Source organism: Hyla sarda, unplaced genomic scaffold (genome assembly GCF_029499605.1).
Source record: "Hyla sarda isolate aHylSar1 unplaced genomic scaffold, aHylSar1.hap1 scaffold_582, whole genome shotgun sequence".
NCBI lineage: Eukaryota > Metazoa > Chordata > Amphibia > Anura > Hylidae > Hyla > Hyla sarda.
The window spans coordinates 77,239-97,500 of NW_026610595.1; the positions used below are offsets into that span (position 1 = coordinate 77,239).

The 20,262-nt window shown below is 44.1% G+C and overlaps 1 pseudogene; it reads right to left on the reverse strand.

Annotated features, from left to right (window-relative positions):
* Window positions 1–9,481: 9,481 nt before the first annotated feature.
* Window positions 9,482–9,584, reverse strand: LOC130340275 (U2 spliceosomal RNA; annotated as a pseudogene).
* Between the last annotated feature and the right edge of the window lie 10,678 nt (window positions 9,585–20,262).

A 20,262-nucleotide genomic window follows, 5' to 3' on the forward strand; every position in this document is an offset into this window, starting at 1 on the left:
CCCCACCTGTAGGAATGCAGTACCCCCCAGATTAACCCTATCCCCCCACCCTGTTAGAAGGTAGTACCCCCTGATTACCCCCTCCCCCCAGTAGGATGGTAGAACCCCCCAGTTTAACCCCCTCTCCCCCCCTGTAGGAATGAAGTACCTCCCAGATTAACCCTATCCCCCCAGACCCAGTAGGCAGGTTGAAATAACATTCACTCACTCAGCGCGGTAATCCTGCGAACCGCGTACCGTCACGTCACGCTCTGGGGCCGGCGTCCTTGAATACAGCGTGACGTCCTGAAGGTCATGTGACGGCAGTAACGTGCCGTCACATGACCGAACCAACTGAAGGTGAGCCAGAGCGGAGCGGGGCACAAACAGGAGCAGGAGGCAGCGCTGTGCGGTGCGCCTGACGGGGGGGGGGGCGGAGGTCTGGGCTGGTGAAGGACGGTCGGGCACAGATGGGGGGTGCTGCGGAGCGTCTTGGTGTCACCCGTTGCGGGCCGCACCCGGGTCGCAACGCCACTGGATTAAGGTGTGCCTGGGCACACCCGGCACACCCAGTGTGCACGCCTATGTGTATGTATGTGTATCTATCTATCTATCTCTATATATATATATTTATCTTTCTCTCTCTCTCTATATATATATATTTTTTTTTCTTTTATATATATATATATATATATATATATATATATCAAAAGCAAAGTAGAAGCGGCACTCCAAAATATCAATAAAGCGTGGATTTATTCACACATCTGTGAGGAAAGCGACGTTTCGGCTCGACAATAGAGCCTTGCTCAAGCATGCTTGAGAAAGGCTCTATTGTCGAGCCGAAACGTCGCTTTCTGCACAGATGTGTGAATAAATCCACGCTTTATTTATATTTTGGAGTGCCGCTTCTACTTTGCTTTTGATATTACTTGGGAATTGGTCTGTTCCTGAAGCTGTGCACCCACACGGATCTGGAATCCTTGAGCAAGGTGCTCCCCTTCATCTAAATTTTATATATATAGATAGATAGATAGATAGATATATATTGATATATATATATATATATATATATATATATATATATAGAGAGAGAGAGAGAGAGAGAGAGAGAGAGAGATGGAAACACGTTTTTAAACATGTTTTCACCTTTTTTTACCTTCTTTTTTTTCTTCTCTCCATGTTTTCCTTCTTTCCTCCTTTTTTCCTATGCTGCTGATTCTTATTTTTCTTCTTTTTCAGACCCTATCATTGCACTATTGCTTATTCAATACCACCAGCAGATGGAGACACTATATTACAACATTAGTTGTGAGCAGCAGTTTGTACAAACAAATGCCTCATAGCTGATGTCCTATCCATTATTGCAATGGATGGCTGGCTGGCAACATTTGTTTTTATTATTCCAATACCACAGTACCAATGCATGGTCAATCAACAGCAATGACACCCCCATGTCAATTGACAAGATTCAGCACCCACTACCTGAAAGACAGCTACCTATCATGTCATGTCCAACCTGCACAGGTGTGCTGGTTGCTGAGCTTATTCCATTAAAGAGGACATTCAGCAGCAGCAGCAGCAGTCCTGTGCCTGGTCGCTCCAACAGGGGCCAGACACAAGCGGCACCACCTATTGTCTTTTGCCTGCAGTAAGGGCCCACTGGACTAGCCAGCAAGCAGCTGAAGCAGCAAATAAACAGGTAATCTTTCTTTCCAACACTGAAACCTGGTGGTGCACTTAATCTATGGTATCAGATAGGTGACAGATCAGATATTAACCTCTTCAGGACATAGGGCGTATGGATACGCCCTGCATCCCGAGTCCTTAAGGACCGAGGGCGTATCCATACGCCCGTGGGAATTCCGTCCCCCACCGCTAGCCGGTTGGGGACCGGAGCCGGATGCCTGCTGAAATCGTTCAGCAGACATCCCGGCATATCGCCCAGGGGGGTCATTATGCCCCCCCATGTCGGCGATCGCCGCAGATCGCTGGACAATTCAGTCCAGCGATCTGCGGCAATTCCGGGTCAATCGGGTCTCCAGTGACCCGATGACCCGGAATATCTGGCTGTTCGGGGCCGTCTCTGACGGCCCCGAACAGCCAGAGCCTGCAGGGGTGATGTGGCACTGGTGCCACCTCACGATCGCCCTGATTCGTCGGCCGGTAATTACCGGCCGACCAATCAGGGCACCTGCTGCGGGTGTCACTCCCGCACCCACTCCGCCCCTCTTCCGGAGGACGTGAGCGGGTGCGGGACGTGCACCCCGGGTGCTGGGGACCCCGATCCCCGGCGCCCCTGTTGGGATCGGGGCCCCAGGAGCAGCTGCGGCGGCGGGACTGACCTGCAGCGTCTGGATCGTTGGAGGTGAGTGACAGCCTCCTGCTGTTGCTTAGCAACAGCTCCCAGCATGCAAAAAGGGCATGCTGGGAGCTGTAGTTATGCAACAGCAGGAGGCAGACCACCACAACTCCCAGCATTCCCTTATGGGCATGCTGGGACTTATGGTTTTGCAACAGCTGGAGGCACATTCTTTCTATGGAAAAGTGTACCTTCAGCTGTTGTATAACTACAACTCCCAGGTTGCACAAACAGCTAAAGTGCATGTTGGGAGTTGTAGTGGTGCATCTGCTGGTTGCATAACTACAACTCCCAGCATGCCCGTTGGCTGTCGGTGACTGCTGAGAGTTGTAGTTTTGCAACAGCTGAAGGCACACTGGTTGTGAAACTCAGAGTTTTTTTTTACCTAACTCAGTGTTTCACGACCGGTGTGCCTCCAGCTGTTGCAAACTACAACTCTCAGCAGTCACCGTACACCATGCACCGTACATGCTGGGAGTTGTAGTTTTGCAACAGCTGGAGGCACACTGGTTGTGAAACACTGAGTTAGGTCACAAACTCAGTGATACATAACCAGTGTGCCTACAGTTGTTGCAAAACTGCAACTCTCAGCAGTCACAGACAGCCAACGGGCATGCTGGGAGTTGTAGTTATGCAACAGCTGGATGTCCCCCCCAATGTGAACGTACAGGGTACACTCACATGGGCGGAGGATTACAGTAAGTATCTGGCTGCAAATTTGAGCTGCCGCAAACTTTCTGCTGCAGCTCAAATTGCCAGCGAGAAACTACTGTGAACCCCCGCCCGTGTGACTGTACCCTAAAAACACTACACTACACTACCACAAAAAATAAAATAAAAAGTAAAAAACACTACGTATACACATACCCCTACACAGCCCCCCCCCCCTCCCCAATAAAAATGAAAAACGTCTGGTACGCCACTGTTTCCAGAACGGAGCCTCCAGCTGTTGCAAAACAACTCCCAGTATTGTCGGACAGCCGTTGACTGTCCAGGCATGCTGGGAGTTTTGCAACAGCTGGAGGCACCCTGTTTGGGAATCACTGGCGTAGAATACCCCTATGTCCACCCCTAAGCAATCCCTAATTTAGGCCTCACAAGCGCATGGCGCTCTCACTTTGGAGCCCTGTCGTATTTCAAGGCAACAGTTAAGGGTCACATATGGGGTATCGCCGTACTTGGGAGAAATTGGGTTACAAATTTTGGGGGGTATTTTCTGCTTTTACCCTTTTTAAAAATGTAAAATTTTTGGGAAAACAAGCATTTTAGGTAAAAAAAAAATTTTTTTTTTTACATATGCAAAAGTCGTGAAACACCTGTGGGGTATAAAGGTTCACTTAACCCCTTGTTACGTTCCCCGAGGGGTCTAGTTTCCAAAATGGTATGCCATGTGGGGTTTTTTTTGCTGTCCTGGCACCATAGGGGCTTCCTAAATGCGGCATGCCCCCAGAGAAAAATTTGCGTTCAAAAAGCCAAATGTGACTCCTTCTCTTCCGAGACCTGTAGTGCGCCAGCAGAGCACTTTTCACCCCCATATGGGGTGTTTTCTGAATCGGGAGAAATTGGGCTTCAAATTTTTAGGGGTGTTTTCTGCTATTACCCTTTTTAAAAATAAAAATTTTTCGGGAAAACAAGCATTTTAGGTAAAAAATTATTATTTTTTTTTTTACATTTGCAAAAGTCGTGAAACACCTGTGGGGTATTAAGGTTCACTTTATCCCATGTTACATTCCCCGAGGGGTCTAGTTTCCAAAATGGTATGCCATGTGGTTTTTTTTTTTGCTGTTCTGGCACCATAAGGGCTTCCTAAAGGTAACATGCCCCCCAAAAACCATTTCAGAAAAACGTACTCTCCAAAATCCCCTTGTCGCTCCTTCCCTTCTGAGCCCTCTACTGCGCCCGCTGAACACTTTACATAGACATATGAGGTATGTCCTTACTCGAGAGAAATTGGGCTACAAATACAAGTAAAAATTTTGTCCTTTTACCCCTTGTAAAAATTCTAAAATTGGGCTACAAGAACATGTGAGTGTAAAAATGAAGATTGTGAATTTTCTCCTTCACTTTGCTGCTATTCGTGTGAAACACCTAAAGGGTTAAAACGCTGACTGAATGTCATTTTGAATACTTTGGGGGTGTAGTTTTTATAATGGGGTAATTTATGGGGTATTTCTAATATGAAGACCCTTCACTCCCGCACCCACTCCGCCCCTCTTCCGGAGGACGTGAGCGGGTGCGGGACGTGCACCCCGGGTGCTGGGGACCCCGATCCCCGGCGCCCCTGTTGGGATCGGGGCCCCAGGAGCAGCTGCGGCGGCGGGACTGACCTGCAGCGTCTGGATCGTTGGAGGTGAGTGACAGCCTCCTGCTGTTGCTTAGCAACAGCTCCCAGCATGCAAAAAGGGCATGCTGGGAGCTGTAGTTATGCAACAGCAGGAGGCAGACCACCACAACTCCCAGCATTCCCTTATGGGCATGCTGGGACTTATGGTTTTGCAACAGCTGGAGGCACATTCTTTCTATGGAAAAGTGTACCTTCAGCTGTTGTATAACTACAACTCCCAGGTTGCACAAACAGCTAAAGTGCATGTTGGGAGTTGTAGTGGTGCATCTGCTGGTTGCATAACTACAACTCCCAGCATGCCCGTTGGCTGTCGGTGACTGCTGAGAGTTGTAGTTTTGCAACAGCTGAAGGCACACTGGTTGTGAAACTCAGAGTTTTTTTTTACCTAACTCAGTGTTTCACGACCGGTGTGCCTCCAGCTGTTGCAAACTACAACTCTCAGCAGTCACCGTACACCATGCACCGTACATGCTGGGAGTTGTAGTTTTGCAACAGCTGGAGGCACACTGGTTGTGAAACACTGAGTTAGGTCACAAACTCAGTGATACATAACCAGTGTGCCTACAGTTGTTGCAAAACTGCAACTCTCAGCAGTCACCGACAGCCAACGGGCATGCTGGGAGTTGTAGTTATGCAACAGCTGGATGTCCCCCCCAATGTGAACGTACAGGGTACACTCACATGGGCGGAGGATTACAGTAAGTATCTGGCTGCAAATTTGAGCTGCCGCAAACTTTCTGCTGCAGCTCAAATTGCCAGCGAGAAACTACTGTGAACCCCCGCCCGTGTGACTGTACCCTAAAAACACTACACTACACTACCACAAAAAATAAAATAAAAAGTAAAAAACACTACGTATACACATACCCCTACACAGCCCCCCCCCCCCCCCCTCCCCAATAAAAATGAAAAACGTCTGGTACGCCACTGTTTCCAGAACGGAGCCTCCAGCTGTTGCAAAACAACTCCCAGTATTGTCGGACAGCCGTTGACTGTCCAGGCATGCTGGGAGTTTTGCAACAGCTGGAGGCACCCTGTTTGGGAATCACTGGCGTAGAATACCCCTATGTCCACCCCTAAGCAATCCCTAATTTAGGCCTCAAATGCGCATGGCGCTCTCACTTTGGAGCCCTGTCGTATTTCAAGGCAACAGTTAAGGGTCACATATGGGGTATCGCCGTACTTGGGAGAAATTGGGTTACAAATTTTGGGGGGTATTTTCTGCTTTTACCCTTTTTAAAAATGTAAAATTTTTGGGAAAACAAGCATTTTAGGTAAAAAAAAAATTTTTTTTTTTACATATGCAAAAGTCGTGAAACACCTGTGGGGTATAAAGGTTCACTTAACCCCTTGTTACGTTCCCCGAGGGGTCTAGTTTCCAAAATGGTATGCCATGTGGGGGTTTTTTTGCTGTCCTGGCACCATAGGGGCTTCCTAAATGCGGCATGCCCCCAGAGAAAAATTTGCGTTCAAAAAGCCAAATGTGACTCCTTCTCTTCCGAGACCTGTAGTGCGCCAGCAGAGCACTTTTCACCCCCATATGGGGTGTTTTCTGAATCGGGAGAAATTGGGCTTCAAATTTTTAGGGGTGTTTTCTGCTATTACCCTTTTTAAAAATAAAAATTTTTCGGGAAAACAAGCATTTTAGGTAAAAAATTATTTTTTTTTTTTTTACATTTGCAAAAGTCGTGAAACACCTGTGGGGTATTAAGGTTCACTTTATCCCATGTTACATTCCCCGAGGGGTCTAGTTTCCAAAATGGTATGCCATGTGTTTTTTTTTTTGCTGTTCTGGCACCATAAGGGCTTCCTAAAGGTAACATGCCCCCCAAAAACCATTTCAGAAAAACGTACTCTCCAAAATCCCCTTGTCGCTCCTTCCCTTCTGAGCCCTCTACTGCGCCCGCTGAACACTTTACATAGACATATGAGGTATGTCCTTACTCGAGAGAAATTGGGCTACAAATACAAGTAAAAATTTTGTCCTTTTACCCCTTGTAAAAATTCTAAAATTGGGTCTACAAGAACATGTGAGTGTAAAAAATGAAGATTGTGAATTTTCTCCTTCACTTTGCTGCTATTCGTGTGAAACACCTAAAGGGTTAAAACGCTGACTGAATGTCATTTTGAATACTTTGGGGGTGTAGTTTTTATAATGGGGTAATTTATGGGGTATTTCTAATATGAAGACCCTTCAAATCCACTTCAAACGTGAACTGGTCCCTGAAAAATACTGAGTTTGAAAATTTTGTGAAAAATCGGAAAATTGCTGCTGACCGTTGAAGCCCTCTGGTGTCTTCCAAAAGTAAAAACACGTAAATTTTATGATGCAAACATAAAGTAGACATATTGTATATGTGAACCAAAAAAAAATGTATTCGTAATATCCATTTTCCTTACAAGCAGAGAGCTTCAAAGTTAGAAAAATGCAAAATTTTCAAATTTTTCATCAAATTTACGGATTTTTCACCAAGAAAGGATGCAAGTATCGACAAAAATTTACCACTATGATAAAGTATAATATGTCACGAAAAAACAATCTCGGAATCAGAATGATAACTAAAAGCATTCCAGAGTTATTAATGTTTAAAGTGACAGTGGTCAGATGTGCAAAAAACGCTCCGGTCCTTAAGGCCAAAATGGGCTCCGTCCTGAAGGGGTTAAACTGATAAAAACAGACTTTTTTATTTTTATTTTTTTTTTAAACCTTCAGGTTTGAATTAAAACTTAATCGTTCAGGTTTACTTCACGTTTGCCTCTCAGATTTACTGAACTTAGTCACAATTCACCAAACTCATCATTAGGTTACTTTATCAACATATAACAAAATACACCCCAAAACAAAGTACATAGCATAACAACACACCACCCTCATACCCTCACAACGTGTCTCCATTTTAAAAACTTCCAAGTCCCCTCCGCATCATCCTCTCCAAATCTCTTCTTATCCCACAAATATACAGTATGCAATCTATCTAATATCATTCTCATACACTCTTCAACCGACACATCCTTCTTCTTAAATACCGTATTTATCGGGGTATACCACGCACCGGCCTATAACACGCACCCTCATTTTACCAAGGATATTTGGGTAAAAAAAGTTGTTTACCCAAATATCCATGGTAAAATGAGGGTGCGTGTGTGCGCGTGTATACCCCGATACACCCCCAGGAAATGCAGGGCGAGAGAGGCCGTCGCTGCCCGCTTCTCTCCCCCTGCCTTTCCTGGGGTCTAGAGCCCTGCTGCCGGCCCTTCTCTCCCCCTGGCTATCGGCGCCGCTGCCCGTTCTGTCCCCCTGACTATCGGTACCGGCGCCCCATTGCCGGCGCCGATAGCCAGGGGGAGAGAAGCGGCGCCGACAGCCAGGGGGAGAGAAGGGGCAGCGGCACCCATTGCCGGCGCCACTGCCCCATTGCCTCCCCCCATCCCCGGTGGCATAATTACCTGGGTCGGGTCCGCGCTGCTGCAGGCCTCCGGCGTGCAGCCCCTGCGTCGTTGCTATGAATGGCGCGGCGCACTGACGTCATGCGCCGCGCCGTGCAGCGCATAGCAACGACGAAGGGGACGCACGCCGGAGGCCTGCAGCAGCGCGGACCCGACCCAGGTAATTATGCCACCGGGGATGGGGGGAGGCAACGGGGCAGCGGCGCCGGCAATGGGTGCCGCTGCCCCTTCTCTCGCCGGTACCGATAGTCAGGGGGACAGAACGGGCAGCGGCGCTGATAGCCAGGGGGTGAGAAGGGCCGGCAGCAGGGCTCTAGACCCCAGGGAAGGCAGGGGGAGAGAAGCGGGCAGCGACGGCCTCTCTCCCCCTGCCTTTCCTGGGGTGGTATCGGCGTATAACACGCACATAGACTTTAGGCTAAAAATTTTAGCCTAAAAAGTGCGTGTTATACGACGATAAATACGGTATATACAAATTCCTAACATCCCACAATACCTCCTTAATTATTGCTAACAACACATATAACATTCTCTCCTTCCTCCCACCTACCACCCCCAGACCAAACATAATCACTTCAAAAGACCACTTTCTTACCCCCATAAATTCTTTAGCCAACGGACCAATTCCCTTCCACACTTCTTGCGCTCTATCACAATTCCAAAACAAATGCATAATAATCTCATTCCCTCCACAACCCTCTCTCGGACATCTCTCACTTCTTCCAATCCCCCGACTCTTCTGTACCTCTCTCACTGGCAATGCACCATGCAAACTCTGCCATACAATCTCTCTCTGTCTATTAGTCATACCATCTGTCTCCAAACTCTTCCACACTTTACTCACATTCTATTCTCTCACCATATTAATATTACACTGAACATCCTTCACCCTAATACACTTCACCATACTCTTCTTCTCCTTTAACACATCCTGTCTCACACCTATCAAACCAAACTTTGTCATGAACACCTCAACAAACCCATACCAACCAGGACTCACCAAAGCATACGGCTTTCTCAGATCTCTCTCCATCCACCCTAATCTGCATAACACACCCCCTCCTAGAAACCTCATCATACAAGATTTAACACCCACTACCTGAAAGACTTCTACCTATCATGTCATGTCCAACCTGCACAGGTGTGCTGGTTGCTGAGCTTATTCAATTAAAGAGGACATTCAGCAGCAGCAGCAGCAGCAGTCCTGTGCCTGGTCGCTCCAACAGGGGCCAGACACAAGCGGCACCACCTATTGTCTTTTGCCTGCAGTAGGGGCCCACTGGACTAGCCAGAAAGCAGCTGCAGCAGTAGTAAATAAACAGGTAATCTTTCTTTCCAACACTGAAACCTGGTGGTGCACTTAATATATGCTACCAGATAGGGGACATATCAGATATTAAACTGATATAAACAGACACTACATTTGATACCAGCCAAAAGGAAAGATGAGAAGTGATAACTGTGAAAGGGGAGGAACCAACGCTGTCCCCTTCACATGCACCATCACTACTTGTAGGAAGGGAGGCTGGCTGGCAGCCTCCCATACACACTCTGGCTGGGTGGCAGTCACCCACCAGTACACACAGCAGACCCTAAACCCATATCATTATTGCTAAGCAGGAAGATGGGAGTCCATTTCACTCTGATGGACCATTTTTAAATGCAATCCATAACCTGGCTTTGGCAGGAACCCTTCTTACTCCTCCTACTTGCATTTGATACTGGGTTTAGGATCTGCATAGGAAACACACACACACACACACACACACACACAAGCACACACTTACCTGTGTTGCCTGCTGACGCCTCCTTGGCTGTCCCCAAACGGTATAAAACCAACAGCCACGGGAAGCTGTAAGGATAGAGGACATACCTGCATCCTATTGGACTCACTTGTCTTGGTTAAATCCAGCTTATTTGACAACCTATGGTGCTGCTGGTTCTGCTCATGGCAGTGCTGCTTCTGACAAGGCTGTTCTTTGGTGGGCCTAGGCGACATCACAATCTCCATGGTTACATACACAACAAAGGTCAGATGTTGTTTACACCTGGCCATGCCAGTGGTATTGAGTAGCATATCACAGTGCTAAGGGTCCTGGATGCAACAATCTTTCAATGGGGAATAGCCGCACTGAGTTTGTCAAGTGCACCCATGTTTGCAACTCCAAAAATACACACATATGTATGTCTGTCTATCTATCTATCTATCCACCCATCTATCTCTATATATATTTATCTCTCTCTCTCTCTATATGTATATATATATATATATATATATATATATTATTTTTTTCTTTCTTTTAAATATATATATATATATATATATATATGTATATACATATAGAGAGAGAGAGATGGAAATACTTTTTTAAACATGTTTTCACCTAATTTTTACCTTCTTTCCTCCTTTTTTCCTATGCTGCTGCTTCTTATTTTTCTTCTTTTTCAGACCCTATCATTGCACTATTGCTCATTCAATACCACCAGCAGATGGAGACACTATATTACAACATTAGTTGTAAGCAGCAGTTTGTACAAACAAATGTCTCATAGCTGATGTCCTATCCACCTAGGCACATAGGCACCACCTATTGTCTTTTGCCTGCAGTAGGTGCCCACTGGACTAGCCAGCAAGCAGCTGCAGCAGCAGCAGCAAATAAACAGGTAATCTTTCTATCCAACACTGAACCCTGGTGGTGCATTTAATATATGCTATCAGATAGGGGACATATCAGATATTAAACTGATATAAACAGACACCACATTTGATACCAGCCAAAAGGAAGGATGAGAAGTGATAACTGTGAAAGGGGAGGAACCAACGCTGTCCCCTTCACATGCACCATCACTACTTGTAGGAAGGGAGGCTGGCTGGCAGTCACCCACCAGTACACACAGCAGACCCTAAACCCATATCATTATTGCTAAGCAGGAAGATGGGAGTCCATTTCACTCTGATGGACCATTTTTAAATGCAATCCATAACCTGGCTTTGGCAGGAACCCTTCTTACTCCTCCTACTTGCATTTGATACTGGGTTTAGGATCTGCATAGGAAATACACACACACACACACAAGCACACACTTACCTGTGTTGCCTACTGACGCCTCCTTGGCTGTCCCCAAACGGTATAAAACCAACAGCCACAGGAAGCTGTAAGGATAGAGGACATACCTGCATCCTATTGGACTCACTTGTCTTGGTTAAATCCAGCTTATTTGACAACCTATGGTGCTGCTGCTTCTGCTCATGGCAGTGCTGCTTCTGACAAGGCTGTTCTTTGGTGGGCCTAGGCGACATCACAATCTCCATGGTTACATACACAACAAAGGTCAGATGTTGTTTACACCTGGCCATGCCAGTGGTATTGAGTAGCATATCACAGTGCTAAGGGACCTGGATGCAACAATCTTTCAATGGGGAATAGCCGCACTGAGTTTGTCAAGTAAACCCATGTTTGCAACTCCAACAATACACACATATGTATGTATGTATGTATGTGTATCTATCTATCTATCTATCTATCCACCCATCTATCTCTATATATATTTATCTCTCTCTCTCTCTCTCTATATGTATATATATATATACATATATATAATTTTTTTCTTTTAAATATATATATATATATATATATATATGTATATACATATATATATAGAGAGAGAGAGATGGAAATACTTTTTTTAAACATGTTTTCACCTCATTTTTACCTTCTTTTTTTCCTTCTCTCCATGTTTTCCTTCTTTCCTCCTTTTTTTCCTATGCTGCTGCTTCTTATTTTTCTTCTTTTTCAGACCCTATCATTGCACTATTGCTTATTCAATACCACCAGCAGATGGAGACACTATATTACAACATTAGTTGTGAGCAACAGTTTGTACAAACAAATACCTCATAGCTGATGTCCTATCCACCTATCCATCTAGGCACCACCTATTGTCTTTTGCCTGCAGTAGGGGCCCACTGGACTAGCCAGCAAGCAGCTGCTGTTGCAGCAGCAAATAAACAGGTAATCTTTCTTTCCTCACTGAAACCTGGTGGTGCACTTAATATATGCTACCAGATAGGGGACATATCAGATATTAAACTGATATAAACAGACACTACATTTGATACCAGCCAAAACGAAGGATGAGCAGTGATAACTGTGAAAGGGGAGGAACCAACGCTGTCCCCTTCACATGCACCATCACTACTTGTAGGAAGGGAGGCTGGCTGGCAGCCTCCCATACACACTCTGGCTGGGTGGCAGTCACCCACCAGTACACACAGCAGACCCTAAACCCATATCATTATTGCTAAGCAGGAAGATGGGAGTCCATTTCACTCTGATGGACCATTTTTAAATGCAATCCATAAACTGGCTTTGGCAGGAACCCTTCTTACTCCTCCTACTTGCATTTGATACTGGGTTTAGGATCTGCATAGGAAACACACACACACACACAAGCACACACTTACCTGTGTTGCCTGCTGACGCCTCCTTGGCTGTCCCCAAACGGTATAAAACCAACAGCCACGGGAAGCTGTAAGGATAGAGGACATACCTGCATCCTATTGGACTCACTTGTCTTGGTTAAATCCAGCTTATTTGACAACCTATGGTGCTGCTGCTTCTGCTCATGGCAGTGCTGCTTCTGACAAGGCTGTTCTTTGGTGGGCCTAGGCGACATCACAATCTCCATGGTTACATACACAACAAAGGTCAGATGTTGTTTACACCTGGCCATGCCAGTGGTATTGAGTAGCATATCACAGTGCTAAGGGACCTGGATGCAACAATCTTTCAATGGGGAATAGCCGCACTGAGTTTGTCAAGTGCACCCATGTTTGCAACTCCAACAATACACACATATCTATGTATGTATGTATGTGTGTATGTGTGTATGTATGTGTATCTCTCTATCTATCTATCCACCCATCTATCTCTATATATATTTATCTCTCTCTCTCTATATGTATATATGTATATATATAATTTTTTTTCTTTTAAATATATATATATATATATATATATATACATATAGAGAGAGAGAGAGAGATGGAAATACTTTTTTAAACATGTTTTCACCTTCTTTTTTTTCTTCTCTCCATGTTTTCCTTCTTTCCTCCTTTTTTCATAAGCTGCTGCTTCTTATTTTTCTTCTTTTTCAGACCCTATCATTGCACTATTGCTTATTCAATACCACCAGCAGATGGAGACACTATATTACAACATTAGTTGTGAGCAGCAGTTTGTACAAACAAATGCCTCATAGCTGATGTCCTATCCACCTAGGCACCACCTATTGTCTTTTGCCTGCAGTAGGGACCCACTGGACTAGCCAGCAAGCAGCTGCAGCAGTAGCAGCAAATAAACAGGTAATCTTTCTTTCCAACACTGAAACCTGGTGGTGCACTTAATATATGCTACGAGATAGGGGACATATCAGATATTAAACTGATATAAACAGACACCACATTTGATACCAGCCAAAAGGAAGGATGAGAAGTGATAACTGTGAAAGGGGAGGAACCAACGCTGTCCCCTTCACATGCACCATCACTACTTGTAGGAAGGGAGGCTGGCTGGCAGCCTCCCATACACACTCTGGCTGGGTGTCAGTCACCCACCAGTACACACAGCAGACCCTAAACCCATATCATTATTGCTAAGCAGGAAGATGGGAGTCCATTTCACTCTGATGGACCATTTTTAAATGCAATCCATAACCTGGCTTTGGCAGGAACCCTTCTTACCCCTCCTACTTGCATTTGATACTGGGTTTAGGATCTGCATAGGAAACACACACACACACACACACACACACATACAAGCACACACTTACCTGTGTTGCCTGCTGACGCCTCCTTGGCTGTCCCCAAACGGTATAAAACCAACAGCCACGGGAAGCTGTAAGGATAGAGGACATACCTGCATCCTATTGGACTCACTTGTCTTGGTTAAATCCAACTTATTTGACAACCTATGGTGCTGCTACTTATGCTCATGGCAGTGCTGCTTCTGACAAGGCTGTTCTTTGGTGGGCCTAGGCGACATCACAATCTCCATGGTTACATACACAACAAAGGTCAGATGTTGTTTACACCTGGCCATGCCAGTGGTATTGAGTAGCATATCCCAGTGCTAAGGGTCCTGGGTGCAACAATCTTTCAATGGGGAATAGCCGCACTGAGTTTGTCAAGTGCACCCATGTTTGCAACTCCAACAATACACACATATGTATGTATGTATGTATGTGTGTATGTGTGTATGTATGTCTATCTATCTATCTATCCACCCATCTATCTCTATATATATTTATCTCTCTCTCTCTCTCTCTATATGTATATATATATATATATAATTTTTTTTTCTTTTAAATATATATATATATATATATATATATATGTATATACATATAGAGAGAGAGAGAGATGGAAATACTTTTTTAAACATGTTTTCACCTCATTTTTACCTTCTTTTTTTCTTCTCTCCATGTTTTCCTTCTTTCCTATGCTGCTGCTTCTTATTTTTTTATATTTTTCTTCTTTTTCAGACCCTATCATTGCACTATTGCTTATTCAATACCACCAGCAGATGGAGACACTATATTACAACATTAGTTGTGAGCAGCAGTTTGTACAAACAAATGTCTCATAGCTGATGTCCTATCCACCTAGGCACATAGGCACCATCTATTGTCTATTGCCTGCAGTAGGGACCCACTGGACTAGCCAGCAAGCAGCTGCAGCAAATAAACAGATAATCTTTCTTTCCAACACTGAAACCTGGTAGTGCATTTAATATATGCTATCAGATAGGGGACATATCAGATATTAAACTGATATAAACAGACACCACATTTGATACCAGCCAAAAGGAAGGATGAGAAGTGATAACTGTGAAAGGGGAGGAACCAACGCTGTCCCCTTCACATGCACCATCATTACTTGTAGGAAGGGAGGCTGGCTGGCAGCCTCCCATACACAATCTGGCTGGGTGGCAGTCACCCACCAGTACACACAGCAGACCCTAAACCCATATCATTATTGCTAAGCAGGAAGATGGGAGTCCATTTCACTCTGATGGACCATTTTTAAATGCAATCCATAACCTGGCTTTGGCAGGAACCCTTCTTACTCCTCCTACTTGCATTTGATACTGGGTTTAGGATCTGCATAGGAAACACACACACACAAACAAGCACACACTTACCTGTGTTGCCTGCTGACGCCTCCTTGGCTGTCCCCAAACGGTATAAAACCAACAGCCACGGGAAGCTGTAAGGATAGAGGACATACCTGCATCCTATTGGACTCACTTGTCTTGGTTAAATCCAGCTTATTTGACAACCTATGGTGCTGCTGCTTCTGCTCATGGCAGTGCTGCTTCTGACAAGGCTGTTCTTTGGTGGGCCTAGGCGACATCACAATCTCCATGGTTACATACACAACAAAGGTCAGATGTTGTTTACACCTGGCCATGCCAGTGGTATTGAGTAGCATATCACAGTGCTAAGGGTCCTGGATGCAACAATCTTTCAATGGGGAATAGCCGCACTGAGTTTGTCAAGTGCACCCATGTTTGCAACTCCAACAATACACACATATTTATGTATGTATGTATGTATGTATGTATGTATGTATGTATGTGTATCTATCTATCCACCCATCTATCTCTATATATATTTATCTCTCTCTCTATATATATATATATTTTTTTTTTCTTTTATATATATATATATATATATATATATATATATATACATATAGAGAGAGAGAGATGGAAATACTCTTTTAAACATGTTTTCACCTCATTTTTACCTTCTTTTTTTTTCTTCTCTCCATGTTTTCCTTCTTTCCTCCTTTTTTCCTATGCTGCTGCTTCTTCTTTTTCAGACCCTATCATTGCACTATTGCTTATTCAATACCACCAGCAGATGGAGACACTATATTACAACATTAGTTGTGAGCAGCAGTTTGTACAAACAAATGCCTCATAGCTGATGTCCTATCCACCTAGGCACATAGGCACTACCTATTGTCTATTGCCTGCAGTAGGGGCCCACTGGACTAGCCAGCAAGCAGCTGCAGCAAATAAACAGATAATCTTTCTTTCCAACACTGAAACCTGGTGGTGCATTTAATATATGCTATCAGATAGGGGACATATCAGATATTAAACTGATATAAACAGACACCACATTTGATACCAGCCAAAAGGAAGGATGAGAAGTGATAACTGTGAAAGGGGAGGAACCAACGCTGTCCCCTTCACATGCACCATCATTACTTGTAGGAAGGGAGGCTGGCTGGCAGCCTCCCATACACACTCTGGCTGGGTGGCAGTCACCCACCAGTACACACAGCAGACCCTAAACCCATATCATTATTGCTAAGCAGGAAGATGGGAGTCCATTTCACTCTGATGGACCATTTTTAAATGCAATCCATAACCTGGCTTTGGCAGGAACCCTTCTTACTCCTCCTACTTGCATTTGATACTGGGTTTAGGATCTGCATAGGAAACACACACACACACACAAGCACACACTTACCTGTGTTGCCTGCTGACGCCTCCTTGGCTGTCCCCAAACGGTATAAAACCAACAGCCACGGGAAGCTGTAAGGATAGAGGACATACCTGCATCCTATTGGACTCACTTGTCTTGGTTAAATCCAGCTTATTTGACAACCTATGGCGCTGCTGCTTCTGCTCATGGCAGTGCTGCTTCTGACAAGGCTGTTCTTTGGTGGGCCTAGGCGACATCACAATCTCCATGGTTACATACACAACAAAGGTCAGATGTTGTTTACACCTGGCCATGCCAGTGGTATTGAGTAGCATATCACAGTGCTAAGGGTCCTGGATGCAACAATCTTTCAATGGGGAATAGCCGCACTGAGTTTGTCAAGTGCACCCATGTTTGCAACTCCAACAATACACACATATTTATGTATGTATGTATGTATGTATGTATGTATGTATGTATGTGTATCTATCTATCTATCTATCTATCCACCCATCTATCTCTATATATATTTATCTCTCTCTCTCTATATATATATATTGTTTTTTCTTTTAAGTATATATATATATATATATATATATATATATATGTATATACATATAGAGAGAGAGAGATGGAAATACTCTTTTAAACATGTTTTCACCTCATTTTTACCTTCTTTTTTTTTCTTCTCTCCATGTTTTCCTTCTTTCCTCCTTTTTTCCTATGCTGCTGCTTCTTCTTTTTCAGGCCCTATCATTGCACTATTGCTTATTCAATACCACCAGCAGATGGAGACACTATATTACAACATTAGTTGTGAGCAGCAGTTTGTACAAACAAATGCCTCATAGCTGATGTCCTATCCACCTAGGCACCACCTATTGTCTTTTGTCTGCAGTAGGGGCCCACTGGACTAACCAGCAAGCAGCTGCATCAGCAAATAAACAGGAAATCTTTCTTTCCAACACTGAAACCTGGTGGTGCACTTAATATATGCTACCAGATAGGGGACATATCAGATATTAAACTGATATAAACAGACACCACATTTGATACCAGCCAAAAGGAAGGATGAGAAGTGATAACTGTGAAAGGGGAGGAACCAACGCTGTCCCCTTCACATGCACCATCACTACTTGTAGGAAGGGAGGCTGGCTGGCAGCCTCCCATACACACTCTGGCTGGGTGGCAGTCATCCACCAGTACACACAGCAGACCCTAAACCCATATCATTATTGCTAAGCAGGAAGATGGGAGTCCATTTCACTCTGATGGACCATTTTTAAATGCAATCCATAACCTGGCTTTGGCAGGAACCCTTCTTACTCCTCCTACTTGCATTTGATACTGGGTTTAGGATCTGCATAGGAAACACACACACACAAACACACACACACACACAAGCACACACTTACCTGTGTTGCCTGCTGACGCCTCCTTGGCTGTCCCCAAACGGTATAAAACCAACAGCCACGGGAAGCTGTAAGGATAGAGGACATACCTGCATTCTATTGGACTCACTTGTCTTGGTTAAATCCAACTTATTTGACAACCTATGGTGCTGCTACTTCTGCTCATGGCAGTGCTGCTTCTGACAAGGCTGTTCTTTGGTGAGCCTAGGCGACATCACAATCTCCATGGTTACATACACAACAAAGGTCAGATGTTGTTTACACCTGGCCATGCCAGTGGTATTGAGTAGCATATCACAGTGCTAAGGGTCCTGGGTGCAACAATCTTTCAATGGGGAATAGCCGCACTGTGTTTGTTAAGTGCACCCATGTTTGCAACTCCAACAATACACACATATCTATGTATGTGTGTATGTGTGTATGTGTGTATGTGTGTATGTGTATCTCTCTATCTATCTATCCACCCATCTATCTCTATATATATTTATCTCTCTCTCTATATGTATATATATAATTTTTTTTTCTTTTAAATATATATATATATATATATATATATATATACATATATATAGAGAGAGAGAGATGGAAATACTTTTTTAAACATGTTTTCACCTCATTTTTACCTTCTTTCCTATGCTGCTGCTTCTTTTTCTTCTTTTTCAGACCCTATCATTGCACTATTGCTTATTCAATACCACCAGCAGATGGAGACACTATATTACAACATTAGTTGTGAGCAGCAGTTTGTACAAACAAATGCCTCATAGCTGATGTCCTATCCACCTAGGCACATAGGCACCACCTATTGTCTATTGCCTGCAGTAGGGGCCCACTGGACTAGCCAGCAAGCAGCTGCAGCAAATAAACAGATAATCTTTCTTTCCAACACTGAAACCTGGTGGTGCATTTAATATATGCTATCAGATAGGGGACATATCAGATATTAAACTGATATAAACAGACACCACATTTGATACCAGCCAAAAGGAAGGATGAGAAGTGATAACTGTGAAAGGGGAGGAACCAACGCTGTCCCCTTCACATGCACCATCATTACTTGTAGGAAGGGAGGCTGGCTGGCAGCCTCCCATACACACTCTGGCTGGGTGGCAGTCACCCACCAGTACACACAGCAGACCCTAAACCCATATCATTATTGCTAAGCAGGAAGATGGGAGTCCATTTCACTCTGATGGACCATTTTTAAATGCAATCCATAACCTGGCTTTGGCAGGAACCCTTCTTACTCCTCCTACTTGCATTTGATACTGGGTTTAGGATCTGCATAGGAAACACACACACACACACACACACACACATACAAGCACACACTTACCTGTGTTGCCTGCTGACGCCTCCTTGGCTGTCCCCAAACGGTATAAAACCAACAGCCACGGGAAGCTGTAAGGATAGAGGACATACCTGCATCCTATTGGACTCACTTGTTTTGGTTAAATCCAACTTATTTGACAACCTATGGTGCTGCTACTTCTGCTCATGGCAGTGCTGCTTCTGACAAGGCTGTTCTTTGGTGGGCCTAGGCGACATCACAATCTCCATGGTTACATACACAACAAAGGTCAGATGTTTTTTACACCTAACCATGCCAGTGGTATTGAGTAGCATATCCCAGTGCTAAGGGTCCTGGGTGCAACAATCTTTCAATGGGGAATAGCCGCACTGAGTTTGTCAAGTGCACCCATGTTTGCAACTCCAACAATACACACATATGTATGTATGTATGTATGTGTGTATGTGTGTATGTGTGTATGTGTGTCTATCTATCTATCTATCCACCCATCTATCTCTATATATATTTATCTCTCTCTCTCTCTATATGTATATATATATATATATATATATATATACATACATATATATATAATTTTTTTTTCTTTTAAATATATATATATATATATATATATATGTATATACATATAGAGAGAGAGAGAGATGGAAATACTTTTTTAAACATGTTTTCACCTCATTTTTACCTTTTTTTTTTCTTATCTCCATGTTTTCCTTCTTTCCTATGCTGCTGCTTCTTCTTTTTCAGACCCTATCATTGCACTATTGCTTATTCAATACCACCAGCAGATGGAGACACTATATTACAACATTAGTTGTGAGCAGCAGTTTGTACAAACAAATGCCTCATAGCTGATGTCCTATCCACCTAGGCACAACCTATTGTCTATTGCCTGCAGTAGGGACCCACT